We start from the raw sequence: 15,106 nt of genomic DNA on the forward strand, positions 1-15,106 counted from the left end.
GTGGGAGCACACCTGGCAGGAGAGGCCGGCCCCAGGGGGCGCGGCCCCCACGTGTGCATTTGGTGGGTGGTCTGGGGTCTGCAAGGTGTCGCTCTATTTATATACATAGACACCAAGTATAAATACAAAATAGTCAGTAAAGGCTTCCTTCCCATATAGAAGGGTGGGTGGCCCCCGCCGCCAGGCCGCCTTGTCCATGAGCACAGAGCGCCCCCTCCCCAGCCTTCTCTGGTCTCAAAGCGGACACCGTGAGTCCTGTTGGGCCTGCGGTGCCTGACCCACGGAGCGGTCCATCTGTTCCCGCAGTCTCCGAATCACAGCGTGGACACACGTGTCCCTCCTCCACGGCAGGCCGGCGGCTCTCGGTCACTACCTGCCGGGGGGCACTCTGTGCTCGGCATCCAGGTCGTCTTCCAGCACGCTGTGCGGCCCGTCCTTCTCCACGCAGTCCCCAATGGCCCGCAGCACGATGCGCAGCCGCCGGTCCAGCGCCTCCAGGTGCGGCCGGTACAGGACGGGGGCCACGCGGTCCTTGCGCAGGGACTCTGCCATCAGCAGGCTCAGCCGGTACTCCTCCTTGGCCAGGAGCTGCAGCCGAAGGTAGGTGGACTTCCGGACCCTGCCAGGGAGAGACAGGTCAGGCCCCAGCCTCTGCGGCCTGGGCACAGGGGACACCGGCACCAAGCCAGGGGCAGTCCCAGGCGGGCCCCTGCCTCCCGGAGGCGCTGCAGTAAGGGTCCTGCCTGGCAGAGCAGGTGGCCACGGGAGGCCTGGCAGTGCCCGCAGGGACCCGACACTCCAGGCAGACGCAGGGTGGGGAGGATGGCCCATGCATCCGGGAGACTGAGCCCAGCTCAGCCCCACACACCTTCCCCGGGCAGGGAGCTCCTGGTTCTGCCCCATGGCTTGGTTCCCCACCTGTAAAGGGAAGAGGTATGGGGGGGAGCCCCAAAGAGGGTGGCAGCGAGGGGCACAGAGTGCTGGGGGGGCGGGACGCCAGTCTGAGCCCTAGTGTCTTCATCTGTGATGGGGGCCATCACGGCTGGCCTGAGACATGCGCCGGGAGGGGCTGGGGATGCCACAACTCGGGCTCCGGGTGCTGGGCTGCATGCTGCCAGGCTGTGGGAGTGAGGCTGGGGGCCTCTGCCCAATCTGTGGCTGGACTGAGGGCTCCCCGGGGGGTGGGGGGACGCAGAGTGGGGCGCCATACCTGCAGCACTGCTGTAAAGGCACCAGAATGGACAGCTCATCATGGGAATACTTCCCAAACCTGCCGAGGAAGCACAGAATTGTTGGGGACACGACACACAGGACACCTGTGTGCAGAGCCTGCAACAGGTCACTCCATGGGGGACCCCAGCCCTGCAGTGGGCAGCGCCCTGTGTGCCCTACTGGAGAGCCACAGCCATGGAGATGGGGCAGTGTGTCCCCAAGACACTGCTGTCCCCCAAGTCCCGGCTTTGTGTCCACAACGCCCCAGCTAACTGTCCCCATTACCCAGGACTGTTCCCCAGCCCCCTGGCTGAGTGTCCCCAGCACCCCCAGTGGACTGTCCCTAGCACCCCCAGGTGAGTGTCCCCAGCACTGTGTCCCCAGCGCCTCTGGCTGTCTCCACCACCCCAGCACTGTGTCCCCAGCAACATCGGCTGAGTGTCCCCATCACAGTTGCCTATCAACAGCACCCCCTGCTGACTATCTCTAGCATCCCTGCTGAGTGTCCCCAACACCGTTGCCTATCACCAGCACCCCAGCACTGTGTCCCTAGCACCCCCAGCTGACTTTCCCCATCACCCTGGCTGAGTGTCCCAGCACCCTCGGTTGCCTGTCCCCCACCCCGGCACTGTAACTAGCACCCCTGGCTGAGTGTCCCCAGCACCCGTTGGCTGTCACCAGCACTGTGTTCCCAGCTCCCACAGCTGTCTCAAACACCCCCTGCACTGTATACCCCAGCACCCCGACTTAGTGTCCCAGTACCCCTGGCACTGTGCCCCAGCACCCCCGACACTGTGCCCCAGCACTCCCAACACTGTGCCCCAGCACTCCTGGCTGAGTGCCCCCATCACCATCCGGCGGAGTATCCCCAGCACTGTGTCCCTAGCACCCCCGGCTGAGTGTCCCCAGCACCCCCGGCCTAGTGCCCCCAACATCCCAGCACTGTGTCCCCAGCGCCCCCAGCTGGCCGACCCCAGCACCTCTGGCTGACTCTCCCCAGTGCCCCTGACTGTCTCCACCACTCCGGCACTGTGTCCCGCACCCCTGGCTGACTGTCCCTACTATCCCTGGCTGAGTGTCCCCAGCTTCCCTGGCTGACTTTTCCCAGTGACCCTGGCTGAGTGTCCCCAGGATCCCAGCACTGCATCCCCAGCACCCCCAGCTGTCTCTACCACCCCGCCCATGACCCCAGCACCCACAGCTGAGTGTCCTCACCCACAGCTGACTGCATCACCCCAGCACGTGTCCTCAGTGCCCCTGCCCGACTGTCCCCAGTGCCCCGGGCTGAGTGGCCCCAGCACCCCCAGCTGACTGTCTCTAGCACCCCAGCTAAGTGTCCCCAGTACCCCAGAACTATATGCCCAGTACTCTTGGCTGACTGTCCCCAGCACTTTGACCCCAGTGTCCCCAGCTGACTGTCCCCAGAACCCAGCACTAGATCCCCAGCACCCCTGGCTGACTCCCCAGCGCCCCCAGCTGAGTATTCCCAGGATCCCAGCACTGTATCCCCAGCGCCCCGGCTATCTCCACCACCCTAGCACTGTGTCCTGTGTCCCCTGCACCCCTGGCTGACTGCCTGTATCACCCCAGCACCGTGTCCTCAGTGCCCCTGGCTGATGGCCCCAGTACCCACAACTGACTGTTCCTAGCACCCCTGGCTGAGTGTCCCCAGTACCCCAGAACTATATGCCCAGCATCCTGGGCTGACTGTTCCCAGCCCACCAGCACTTTGACGCCAGTTCCTCCAGCTGACTGTCCCCAGTACCAAGTACTAGGTCCCCAGTGCCCTCAGCTGACCGTCACCAGCACTGTGTTCCCAGCGCCCACAGCTGACTCTCCCCAGCAGCCCTGGCACCGTGCCCCAGCTTTCCTGGCTGAGTGTCCCCCACACCCCCAGCTGACTCCCCAGCACCCTGGCGTTGTGTCCCCAATGCCCATGGCTGATTGTCCCAAGCGCCCCCTTGTGGAGTGTCCCTAGCACTGTGTCCCCAGCACCCCTGGCTGACTCCAGCACCTCAGCACTGTGCCCCAGCATTCCTGAGTGTCCCCAGCATGCTGGCACTTTTCCCCCACCATCCTGGCATTGTGCCCCATATCCCCTGGCTGAGTGTCCCCAGCACCCAGCCTTGTGCCCATCACCCTCAGCTCACTGTCCCTAGCACCCCAGCACTGTGTCCCCAGCACAGCCAGCTGTCACCAACACCCCCGGCTGAGTGTCCCCAACATCACAGCATTGTGTCCCCGGTGTGGGACTAAGTGTCCCAGCACCCCCGGCACTGTAACCTAGCACCCCAGCTGAGTGTCCCCACACCCCCCAGTGGAGTGTCCCTAGCACTATGACCCCAGCACCCCAGCTGGGTGTCCCTAGGACACCTGACTGTGCCAAGCACCCCTGGGTTAGGGTCCCAACACACCCAGCACTGTGTCCCTAGTGCCCCCAGCTGAGTGACCCCAACTATAACCTGGCACTATAACCTAGCACCTGGCTGAGTGCTCCTCGCAGGAACTTAGCCAGCACTGTGGCTAAGTGTCCCAACACCCCCAATACTATGCCCAGCACCCCCAGCTGAGTATCCCCAGTACAACCGGCACTGTGCCCCAGCACCCTGGCACTGTAAACCAGCACGTCTGGCTGAGTGTCCCCAGCACTGTGTTCCCAGAACCCACAGATGACTGTCCCCATCACCCTGACACGGTCTCTCCAGCACCCCTGGCTGAGTGTCCCCAGCACCCTAGCAATATGTCCTCAGTGCCCCTGGCTGTCTGTCCCCAGCACCCAGCCCTGTGTCTCCAGCACCCCAGCTGAGTCCCCAGAATCCCAGCACTGTGTCCCCAGTGCCACTGGCTGACCTCAGCACCCAGCACTGTGTCCTAGGGTCCCCGGCTGACTATCCCCAGTACTTCTGGCACTTGCCCCAGCATCCTGGCACTGTGTCCCTAGCACCCCCAACTGATTCTCCCTAGCACACCTGGCTGAGTGTCCCCAACAACCCAACACTGTCCCCAGCACCACCGGCTGAGTGTCCACCTGGCACTGTGCCCCAGCAGCCCCTGGCTGACTGGCACCAGTACGGTGTTCCCAGCTCCCATAGCTGACTGTCCCCAGCACCCCTGGGTGAGTGCCCCCAGTATGCCCAGTGGAGTGTCCCCAGCACTGTGTCCCCAGTGCCCCTGGCACTGTGCCCCAGCACTTTGGATTGACTGTCCCCAGACCCCTGGCTGAGTGGCCCCAGCACCCCTGGATGACTGCCCCTAGCACCCCTACTGAGTGTCCCTAGTACCCAAGAACTATATCCCTAGTGCCCCCTGCTGACTGTCCCCAGCACCTCCAGCTATCACCAGCAATGTGTTCCCAGCTCCCACAACTGACTGTCCCTAGCACTGTGTCCCCAGTACCCCTAGTTGACTGTGCCCATCACCCCGGCACTGTGCCCCAGGATCCCTGGCTGAGTGTCCCCAGCACCCCAGCACTGTATCCCCAACACCTCTGGCTGATTGTCCCAAGCACCTCTGGCTTAGTGTCCCCAACATCCCAGCACCATGTCCACAGTGCCCCTGGCTGACTCTCCTCATCACCCCAGCACTGTGTTCCAGCATCCCCAGCACCCCAGAACTGTGCCCCAGTACCCCTGGCTGAATGTCCCCAGCATCCCAGCACTGAGTTCCCAGTACCCCTGGCTGACTATCCCCATCACCCCGGCACTGTGCCCCAGCATCCCCAGCTGAGTGTCTCCAGCACTCCGGCTGGCTCTCCCTTGCACACCAACACTAGATCCCCAGCACCCCCGGCTGTCACCAGCACTCTGGCACTGTGTCCCTAGCACCTGGGCTGTGTGGTCTTGTCTTTGCTGTGCCAGCACCAGACACAGGCCCTGGGATGAGGCATGTCCCTGAAAGTACCCTAGTGTTCTGGCTGCTGTACTGGGGTCTGAGACAGGCTAAGCAGAGAAGGTGCCCCCAGGGTCTGGCCACGGTACTGTCCTTGGCAGTTGGGTGTCTGCAGCCCCCACACCCAACTGTCCAGGTGCCAGGTGCCAACTTGTCCTAGCACCAGCACTAGTAATCATTTGGGAAAGGCAGGTCCCTGTACCCACATCTACCCAGCAGACGGCTCTCCTCGGTGGCCCAGGACAGCCCAGGGCCCAGCATGCAGTGGCCACAGGCCCTCTTTGTGGGGTAGGGATGGCCACATGTCCCAGTTAGCCAATCCCATGTGACTATGTGATGGGCAAAGTGCTCCTCACGGCCTTTCTGGGCAAGCAGCCTCTCTGGGCCTCAGTTTCTCCTGGGCAACATGAGAACATCGCAGGACTCAGCACACAGGGGTGACCCTGGGGACCAGGAGGAGTAACACTACCAATGCTTCCTGCCGTCAGGAGCTGGAGACCCAGGGCCAGCACCCTGCATCACACACACAGCATCTGTGGGGGACGGCCACCATCCCCCACTCAGAGCCTGGTCCTCCTGGGTCTGGAGGAGTAAGAACGCGGCTCACCCTCTTCCATTGTCCAAGTGGATAATAAACGTCTCGTTCGCAAACTTCTCAAAAGTCTCATAGTGATGGCGGTCCATGTTTCCTGTGGAGAGAAGCAAGCTGAAAACTCAGGAGCCGACTCTCTACCTCTGAGCCTGGAGCCCAAGGGACAGAGCAAAGCAGGGGCTTGACCCCTGCTGGGTCACACACAGGGTGGACGCTCCTGGTGGAAGCCCGGGCTGCTGACTTACCCATGAGGAAGTCAAAAATGGTCATGTCCATGATGTCCAGAACACGGTGGCTGCTGTCATAGGGGGGGCGTCTGCTTCACCTCCTCACAGTAGTCGGGGTCCACTTCCCACCTGTGGGGGAGCCCATGTGAGAAGGTCAGTTTCCTTCTCTGGGTGGAGAGGGAGGCCCAGACCAGCTCAGCACAGCGGGATTATTGCAGTGAGGACTTGGGGTGGAGAGAGGTGATCACCTCCCAACCCCCTGCTCCTGTTAATGCAGCCTCTGCTGGCAGCTCAGAGCAGAGCTGCCAGCAGAGGCTGCATTAACAGGAGCAGAGTTGCCAGCTGAGGCTGCATTAAGACCACCACAGAGGCTGATCACCAGCTGAGGCTGCATTAAGATCACCACCATGAGGCTGCATTAAGATCACCACAGAGCGGAGCTGCCAGCTGAGGCTGCATTAACACGAGCAGGGGGTTGGGAGGTGATCAAGCCATGTCTGGAGGCTGCTGTTCGCTCCAGATGCCAGGGTTCTGGAGGGTTAGGACCTGGACACCGCACCCCAGAGACCCCTTCACAGCCATGTCTTCAGGGACAAGAAAGGCACGGAGCGAATGCAGAGTTCCAGTCCTGAGAGGCTGTGTTTCCAGCCTGCACTGGGCCGGCGGCACCACGTGGGGAATGCGTCTGGTTCCCAGAATGAGGCCGCCCTTCCTGCCTTCTATGCATGAGGGGCAGTGTCGCCCACTGGGGGCAGGCAGAGTTGCGTGTGCCCCCCTTTCCTGATACTCCCTCCAGCCTGAGGCTGGCAGCAGGCCCGAGGCCCGTCTGAGCACAGTGGGCAGAAGCCTCTGAGACCCCTGCGATGCCAGCAGAAGGATGCGGCCCCGCATGGCAGGGCCTGCCTGACACTCACTCTGCTTTCTTCCGCTTGTGGTACGAGCGCCTCCAGGGGTTCCGCCACGTCTTCCTCTTGGCCAGGGACAGGTCAGGCAGGAAGGCCGCCAGTGAGCCCTCAATCTGGTCCGGCTTCCCGCACAGGGCGTGTTCTGTGGAGCAGTAGTAGGAGCACTCCCCGTAGAAGCAGATGTTGTTGGCTGGGGACACACAGGCACACAGGTGAGGGGGGCAATGCCCTATTGCCAGCCCTGTCTACAGTCTGTCCCATGAGGCACGTCTACGCGGTCTGTCCTACAACCCCCTGTCTACACCATCTGCCCCACGGGCCCCCATCCACAGTGTCCGTCCACAGCGTCCGTCCAACAGGCCAGGCCCCTGTCTACACCGTCTGCCCGATGGGTCCCCATCCACACCATCCATCTGACAGGCTGGGCCCCAGTCCACACTGTCTGTCCCACAGGTCCCCATCTACATCGTCCATCCTGGGCTAGACCGCCATCCACACCATCTGTCCCATAGGCCCCTGTTTGCCCCACTGGCCACATTCATGCCATCTGTCCCATGGGCCCCCGTCCACACCATCTGTCCCACAGGCATCCGTCCCACAGGCCCCCGTCCACACTGTCCATCCTACGGGCCATGTCCACACCATCCGTCCCACGGGCCCCCCCATCCATCCTAGGCTGGGCCCCTGTCCGCACCATCCATCCTGGGCCATACACCTGTCCACACTGTCCGTCCCATGGTCCCCCTCCATACCATTTGTCCACGGGCCCCTGTCTACATCCATTCGGGGCCGAACTCCCATCCCATCCATACTATCCATCCTAGGCTAGACCTCCTCCCTCCATACCGTCTGTCCCACAGGCTCCAGTCCACACCGTCTGTCCCATGGGCCACATTCAACCATCTGCCCCACAGGCCTCCCTCCACACCACCCATCCGGGCTAGACCCCCCTCAACACCATCGGTCCCACGGGCCCCCGTCCACACTGTCTGCCTGACAGACTGGGCCTGTCCACTGTCTGCCTGGACAGGCTGGGCCCCCATCCACAGCGTTTGCCCCAGAGGCCCCCATTCACACCATCTGTGCAATGGGCCCCCATCCACACCGTCCATCTGATGGTCCCCGGTCTACACTGTCTGTCCACGGGCCTCTATCCACACCATCCACGCTGGGTTGGACCCTCATCCACACCATCCATCTGATGGTCCCCGGTCTACACTGTCTGTCCACGGGCCTCTATCCACACCATCCACGCTGGGTTGGACCCTCATCCACACCGTCTGCCCAATGGCCTGGGCCCCCATCCACACCATCTGCCTAATGGGGTGAGCTCCTGTCTACACCATCCATCCAACGGGCTGGGCCTCCATTCACATGATCTACCTTATGGGCCCCTGTCCACACCATCCATCTGATAGGCCAGGCCCCGACCACGTCATCTGTCTGACGGGCCCCTGTCCACACTGTCCACCCAATGGGCTGGGCCCCTGTCTGCACTGTCTGTCCGATAAGCCCCTGTCCACACCATCCACCCAATGGGCCAGGCCCAGTCCACACCGTCCACCTGACCAGCCAGGCTCCCTGACTTTCTCCCACTGGATCTCACAAATCAGTGCTGCCTGTGGTACGAACGCTAAGGCCCACAGAGGGGCGCTGACCTGCCCAAGGCCACACAACTGGGGGAGCTGGCACTAGGATCTCAGACTGACACCTACCGAAATTCTAGAGTCCATGCTCAGTGGCTTAAAAGAGGCATTCTCCCCATGAAAAAAGTATAACGCTCTTGGCGGGAGAGAACGCTTGCCAGTCTCAGCTCTGACAAGGGTCTAGCACGCAGCCCACATGAAGAACTCCTACGACCCACTAAGATAAATAGACCCACTCGTAAATGGGCCAAGGAGTTCTGCAGATTTTCCCCTAAAGAAACTACAGAAACAGCCAACACGGACATGACCCCACCTTGGTCATTAGGGGAGTGCCGCGGGGACCACGGTGAGACCCCGTTTCCTACACCCCCAGCCAGTTTCAGTCGGGAGAACAGACACTAAAGGGTATTGCTGAGGGCATGGGGACACGGGAGCTGCTTCAGTACCACTGGGCTGGACACGGTGTGGCTGCTGTGGAAGCCAGGCTGGTGGCCTGTCTGAAAGCTAGTGTGGAAGGACCCATGACAGAGCAATGCTACCCTCGAGGGAAGCGAGCACGCGTGCATGCAGCACCCGGCACCAAGGGCCCGTGGGAACAGAGCTGCGGGGCCCCCCGCTGTCCCCCCAGGGCTGTCCCTCCATAGAACAGAGTGCACTCTTTACCCAGGAGGAAGCCTCCACCGGGGACAATCCATGTGAACGTGACACTCGGTGACAGACGCCACACGCTGTCGCATTGTGTGTGTGAAACGTCCAGATAGGCAACGGCACACAGAAACCCTGGGGGTTCAGGGGTGGGGGGCCCGGGGGGGTGATGGCAAACAGGGGTGAACAGAACGTTCTGGAACAGGTGCTGACGTGGCACATCGCGAATGCACTAGAAGCTGCAGAACCGCACCCTCCAAAATGATGAACTTCATAAAAAAAAAATAAATCAGAGGGGCGCCTGGGTGGCTCAGTGGGTTAAAGCCTCTGCCTTTGGCTCAGGTCATGATTTCAGGGTCCTGGGATGGAGCCCCGCATCGGGCGCTCTGCTCAGCGGGGAGCCTGCTTCCTCCCTCTCTCTCCGCCTGCCTCTCTGCCTACTTGTGATTTCTGCCTGTAAAATAAATAAATAAAAATCTTCTAAAAAAATAAAAGCAGAACAAATGTTACTCCATTTAACCACGCGCGGTATGGACACGTTACTTAAAAAACAAGAATAAAATGCCTTGGTCGTTTAGTTGCCGCAAAAAGATGGTGAACATTACGGTACAGGACTCAGATCGCAGGGAACATGGGTCATTTAGGGTTAGCGTGCATCTCCCGCTGCCTAGTTTGCTGATTTGTTGCCAGACGCCTGGCCAGGTGTCCCGTACTGGTCCAAGACGCTATGGCACTTGTGTGCACACAGTGGTGAGGTTCACGTCCTCATGGTCAGTGACTCTGTGATTGCGGTGGGTGGGGGAGCTCTCAAGAGCCTGAAGTGTGTAGGGACACGGCGGTCAGAATGGCGGCCACCACGCTCAGGCCCCTTCCCAGCGGTGCAAACGGCCAGCTTCCCAGACAAGGGGTCTCCTCTCTGGACCACGCAGGGTCTCTGTGGCTGGTGAGCAGCCAACTGGGGGACACGGGAAGGCAGCTCAGGGGCTCCCACGGTGCTGCCTGCGCACAGTGAGCCCCTGCCTGCATCACCGGCCTCTCTGCCTCCCTGGGACCTCGTGATCCCAGAACCAGTGCAGCAGGACAATGTGGGACGGACCCGTCTATGAGCTCGCCTGTGTCGACACGTTCGTCCACGTCCCACTGATGCACCATAAGCCTCAGGCCAGGTGGCGGCTCCTTGTTCAGGAGGGTAACCTTTATCTGATCCCCTGGGCTGGAGCCCTGGGCTCTGCCATCTAAGGGCAGAAGCTGCTGTGAGACAGGTTAATGCTCGGACAGAAAGGCGCTTTGTGAGGGCATAGCGTCCTCACCAGAGAGCCAAGCCTTGTTCTAAAGGAATGGCCAGGGGGCGCCTGGGTGGCTCAGTGGGTTAAAGCCTCTGCCTTTGGCTCAGGTCATGATCCCAGGGTCCTGGAATGGAGCCCCGCGTCAGGCTCTCTGCTCGGCGGGGAGCCTGCTTCCCTCTCCCTCTCTGCCTGTCTCTCTGCCTACTTGTGATCTCTGTCTGCCAAATAAAGAAAATCTTAAAAAAAAAAAAAAAAGATTTTAAAGGAACGGCCAGGGCAGGGCCCCAAGAGCTTCCCAGGGGTATGACCTTGGTATGGGACTTCCCCTCCTCGTGCCTCAGTGTCCCCACCTGACCGAGGGCCCCAGAAGCACATGCTCGTGGGTCGAATGCTGAATATGGTGACTGGGTCGACACCAGTCTAGCAAGCGAGTCAGAGGCTGGTGCAGGGGGGCGGTCATTGGCTCAGCCCTGCACTTGGGCAGAAGCGGGCGAGCAGGAGGAAGGAATGTGAGCCCTTTTTCATCTCAGTGACGATAATCGAGATGGTTGGCTGGGAAAATCTGCCTTCCCCACACCCCAAGGCCAGCTCCTCCAACACCTGAGACCTCGGGGGAAGACGGGCCAAGGACCCAGCAAACAGGTGACTCTGCACCAGAACCCTCCACCCGTGAGGCCTGAGGGTCAAGCCATCTCTAACTCGCACGCGCCCATCTAGCTCCCAGCCGGTACCAAGCTCCCCTGTCAGCTCCTGGCACGTTTCCCTTTCCTGACTGACCCCAGACAGAACCACTCGGGCCCCTGGAGGTGGAGGGGATGTCCGCCGCCGATTAATGTCTCCAACATGCACCTGGTTCTCGAGCAAAGCTCTGTGGGCAGTGTGGCAATGGAGGGTTCTAGAAGGGCAGGCAAAGCACCAAGGCTACCAGTGAGTCTGAACAGACTTTGTTTTCTAGAACGAGGTCAAAGCTCGCTCCTGCCACTCTGCTGCTTTAAAGAAAACCACACATCCCTGCGATTGTCATGTGGCACCTGGAACATGACAGCTGCAGCACACGGAACGGCACACCGCCGGAGTGGGACAGGCCCGTGCCGTCACCCGCTCAGACTGAGAACCAGCTCCGTGGTTTGTGTCTAAGAAGGAATCCACGAGCCTTCAGCCGCCCCTGTGGGACATCAGTTGTGGGGTTCTGGACGCTGCCAGGTGCACAGCCCCTTCCCTGCGAGCCCCCAGCGAGGCGGCCACGTGCCCGGGCGAGCACCTCTGGACCCAGAGGCAGGTGCCCGAGGGGAGCTCCCTCTGCACCAAGAAAGCAAGATAGAGAAGTTTCTTGGTTTGTTTGTCTTGCTTGATACTCAGACTCCAGCTCCTCCCCTTCATTTGGGCAAGTCACTGAGTCCCGTGTATCCAGGGCCCATCAGCAGACGACGGGATAAGCCATCGCGGTGCGTCCGTACACAACAACAGGACTCCGACGAGCACGCGGGACACCAAGCAACGACCCGGGGGACTCTTGACATGGTGCCGTTGGGCACCGGGAGACAAAGTTACACCCGTGTGCCACCCCCACTTGTGCACAACGGTAGGAAAGGCTCAGTAGCCCTCAGAGACCAGGAACAGACCGCATCGTTGGAGAGATGGGGCAGGACGGGACCGGGGCTTCTCTGCTCATGGAAATTCACAGAACTCTGTCCTTGGCTACTAGTGACGGCGTGTCAGCCATGCCTCCACAGAATCACGCACAAGGGGGGATGAGGAGACAGTGTGCCCCCGCACTCCTGCCTAGGAATCGAATGGGGAACCCTCTAGCAGGTACATAGCTCTACATGGTAGAGCCTGGTATGCAGCTGGCGCTCACTAATGTGTATGTCCCTTTGCTGTGGTAGCATGGCCCAGAGCCTGCCCGCCATGGGATGACCCAGTGCCCAGGGCGCCCTGTGTGTGGGACCTCCGGGCGGGCCCCATCCGCGGGGTATGGGGGTGACCCACACGGAATGGGCTCGTTTCTGGCTACAGGGACGCTCTCCAGCCCGAGTGGCCACAGGCACGACGTGCTCTTGGCAGCTACAGGCCGGCCCTTTCTGCCGGCCCTACACCAGTCCCTCAGTGAGCCTCTGAACTAGTCCAAGACAGAGCCGGAGAGCAGCCGTCTCATGTGGAAGGACGCTGGTGACAGGTAACCCGGGGGTGAGTGTGGGGACATGGTCATGTTTTATCTTAACTTCTGAACACTGAGCAACATCCCCAGAAAGCGTGCACTAGAACCTGCAGAAATGGCTGACATGGAGTGGCGACGCAGCCCGGGGTCCTGTGGCGTGGCCCAGCCCCCAGGGGATGCACCACGCTCAGGGTCAGGATGAGGGCTTGGTCACACAAGAGTTCTTCCCAGTTTCTCTCCTCCATCTTGGAAAGGGAAGCAGGCTCGTGGTGACGTGTGTGGGAAGCCTGGCGAGGGGCAGCTTACCTGGGGAGATGAAGAAGGTCCTCCACAGCTTCTTGTCCCTCGTCACATCCCGGATCTCCTTCGTCATGTTGACCATCCTGCCGGCCACGGGCGGGACCCGGCGGAAGTCCAGGATCCTGGCAGGAAAGGGATGGGGAGAGGGTCTCACCTCCGTGCCCCGGCCAGCTCTGGGCTGGTGAGGAATGAAAACCCCTTTCTCTGCGTTCCAAGGTGGGGTCCCTCATCCCCTGGACTCCAGGAACTGACCCTGGAGCCAGGCCCATGACTGCCCCTGGAGGGTGCACAGCTCTGGGCAGGCAGGGGGGCTGCTGAGAGGCTCACGACACGGCCACTCACCACCCCCTGCCCAGCTCCCCAGCAGTGAGAGGCGGTGTGGACCCCGAAAGGGCATTCACATGTGGCTTGGTAGGGCTGTCCTAGGAGACGGGTGACGGGTGGTGGGGGAGCGGGTGTGAGACTCGTGTCCCCTGGTCTCACGTGGCCCCAGGGCTGACATCCCGAAACACCCTGCCTTAAAACTCCCAGAACTCGTACTCCTCCCCCCTCTCCCTGGTGGGCCATGCCCGCCCAGGTCACCAGCTGCTCTGGGTCCTCTCCCGCCCGGCACCGTCCTTGGTGTGGGGTACGCAGCATGACTCTCTGGGTTAGGCCATCACAGGACAGACCCACCTCTGCGCTGCAGGGCAATGGTTACCAGCACGGCCTGCCTCAGTTTCTACTCTGCACAATGGGGTAATGACAGGACCTTCCCGGCCGGGTGTTGGGGGGACCCCCCCCCCACGTACGGTGCTCAGACCCAGGACGCAGGCGGGAGGGCTCACCTGTCCAGGTGGAAGGCAGCGATCTCCGCGTTGTGCCTCTCATAGTCTGAGAAATAAAAGAAGTCAGGGGGCGTCTCCTGCTCCCTCGTTTGCCTAGAGAAAACCGGACGAAACAAAAGGTTGATCACTGTCAAAACCCTCCAGCAGGCGGGTTCTGGTGGCTTGTGCCGCCAGCGAAAACAGGCTGTCATGCTTCCAAGAGTGCTGTGAGCCCGCTATCCAAGTCATCCTTGAAGACCAATCTGTATAAACACACAACTACGAAAGTCAGCCTAAAAAAGCAATAAACGTTGAAACCTCATCACTTCCCGCTTACTTTACGACACCCTACTGAGTGCTCTTGGGGCCGCTGACACCTGTCGCCTCTGCAGGTGCCAACAGCATAGAGGGAGGGGATGCGTGTCCCCCACACCAGCTTGAAATCAGCCAGCGAGGAAGTATTTGGACCCCGGGATGGGGATGGGCCAACTCTTCCGGCCAGGCTTTCCCTTAGGAAGGAGCAGGCTACTGAACACTGTGCAGCCCCCCACCCACCAGGTCTCCACCGCCAGCCAGATGCAGGCTCTCCAGGAAGGCAGAGGCTGAAGGCAGCCCCTGGCTCCCGAACCCAGGGAGCTGGGGCAGCCAGGAACCACCTCACACAGAATGAGGGGACTTTCCTGGGGCGTGAGCTGGGGGCCAGGTTCAGGCTGCACAGAGGCTCCCTCAGCCCACTCTCAGCCATCCAGCAGTCCACCTGCCCAGACAGCCCCCGCTGCGAGGGTGCGAGGGAGGCTCTCTTGGGGCCACTTCTGAGCCCTACAGGAGGTGATCCATTTTCCAAAGTTCCATCAGGGCCCCCGCTGGTTAGGACTGCAGTCAGCTCCCTCTGCCCCTGCCCCTTCCCCTTCCCCTGAGCTTGAGGGAGCACCACCTGCTGTCTCCTGCTCTCCCACACCCACTGCCTTTGCTCGACTGTTCTACCTTCCTGGAACCATCTTTCCCTCGTGTCTCCCAGTGGATAAGTCAGCATTCCCAACTGTGTGTCTCACCTGCCCAGGGACTTGTAGCACAAAATAAGTCCTCAGAGAGGTTGGAGTTTGGGTAACATGCATACTGGAGCACCTTCTGGGGCCTCAACAGTGCCCAGTAGCACTGTAAAGACCTTGACAAGGCCTGCAGCTATATACTGACTACAGTAACCCATTTTGTTCGAACCACATTATCACACTGAACTTGCGAGAACTGCTGGTTGGCCCCATTTCTGGCTCCTGCTCAAAGGCAAACGCTTTCATACTACTTTTTCTGATGCCACAGCAAAGATGTCCAGGCTCATCCTGGACCCTCCTGGACTGGCAAGCAGACAGGAAGGCTCTGTCTAGAGCAACGCTGTGCTCCAGTCCATGATGGCCCACCACAAACCCAGAGCCCGGTCCCAGCC

At 60.9% G+C, this 15,106-nt stretch overlaps 1 pseudogene across 1 annotated transcript in view; it reads right to left on the reverse strand.

The window, feature by feature from the left end:
- Positions 1 to 236: 236 nt before the first annotated feature.
- Positions 237 to 15,106, reverse strand: part of LOC309858424 (extracellular serine/threonine protein kinase FAM20C-like) — a 36,165-nt pseudogene continuing 21,295 nt past the window's right edge. Inside the window, exons 4-10 of the transcript in view lie at positions 13,687 to 13,779; positions 12,866 to 12,981; positions 6,834 to 7,014; positions 5,938 to 6,048; positions 5,708 to 5,789; positions 1,211 to 1,270; positions 237 to 619 (exon numbers count right to left, since the gene is read on the reverse strand). The product of the transcript in view is annotated as an extracellular serine/threonine protein kinase FAM20C-like (transcript). The remainder of the gene's footprint in view (positions 620 to 1,210; positions 1,271 to 5,707; positions 5,790 to 5,937; positions 6,049 to 6,833; positions 7,015 to 12,865; positions 12,982 to 13,686; positions 13,780 to 15,106) is intronic.

Source organism: Mustela nivalis, assembly GCF_964662115.1.
Source record: "Mustela nivalis genome assembly, contig: HAP1_SCAFFOLD_2388, whole genome shotgun sequence".
Classification (NCBI taxonomy): domain Eukaryota; kingdom Metazoa; phylum Chordata; class Mammalia; order Carnivora; family Mustelidae; genus Mustela; species Mustela nivalis.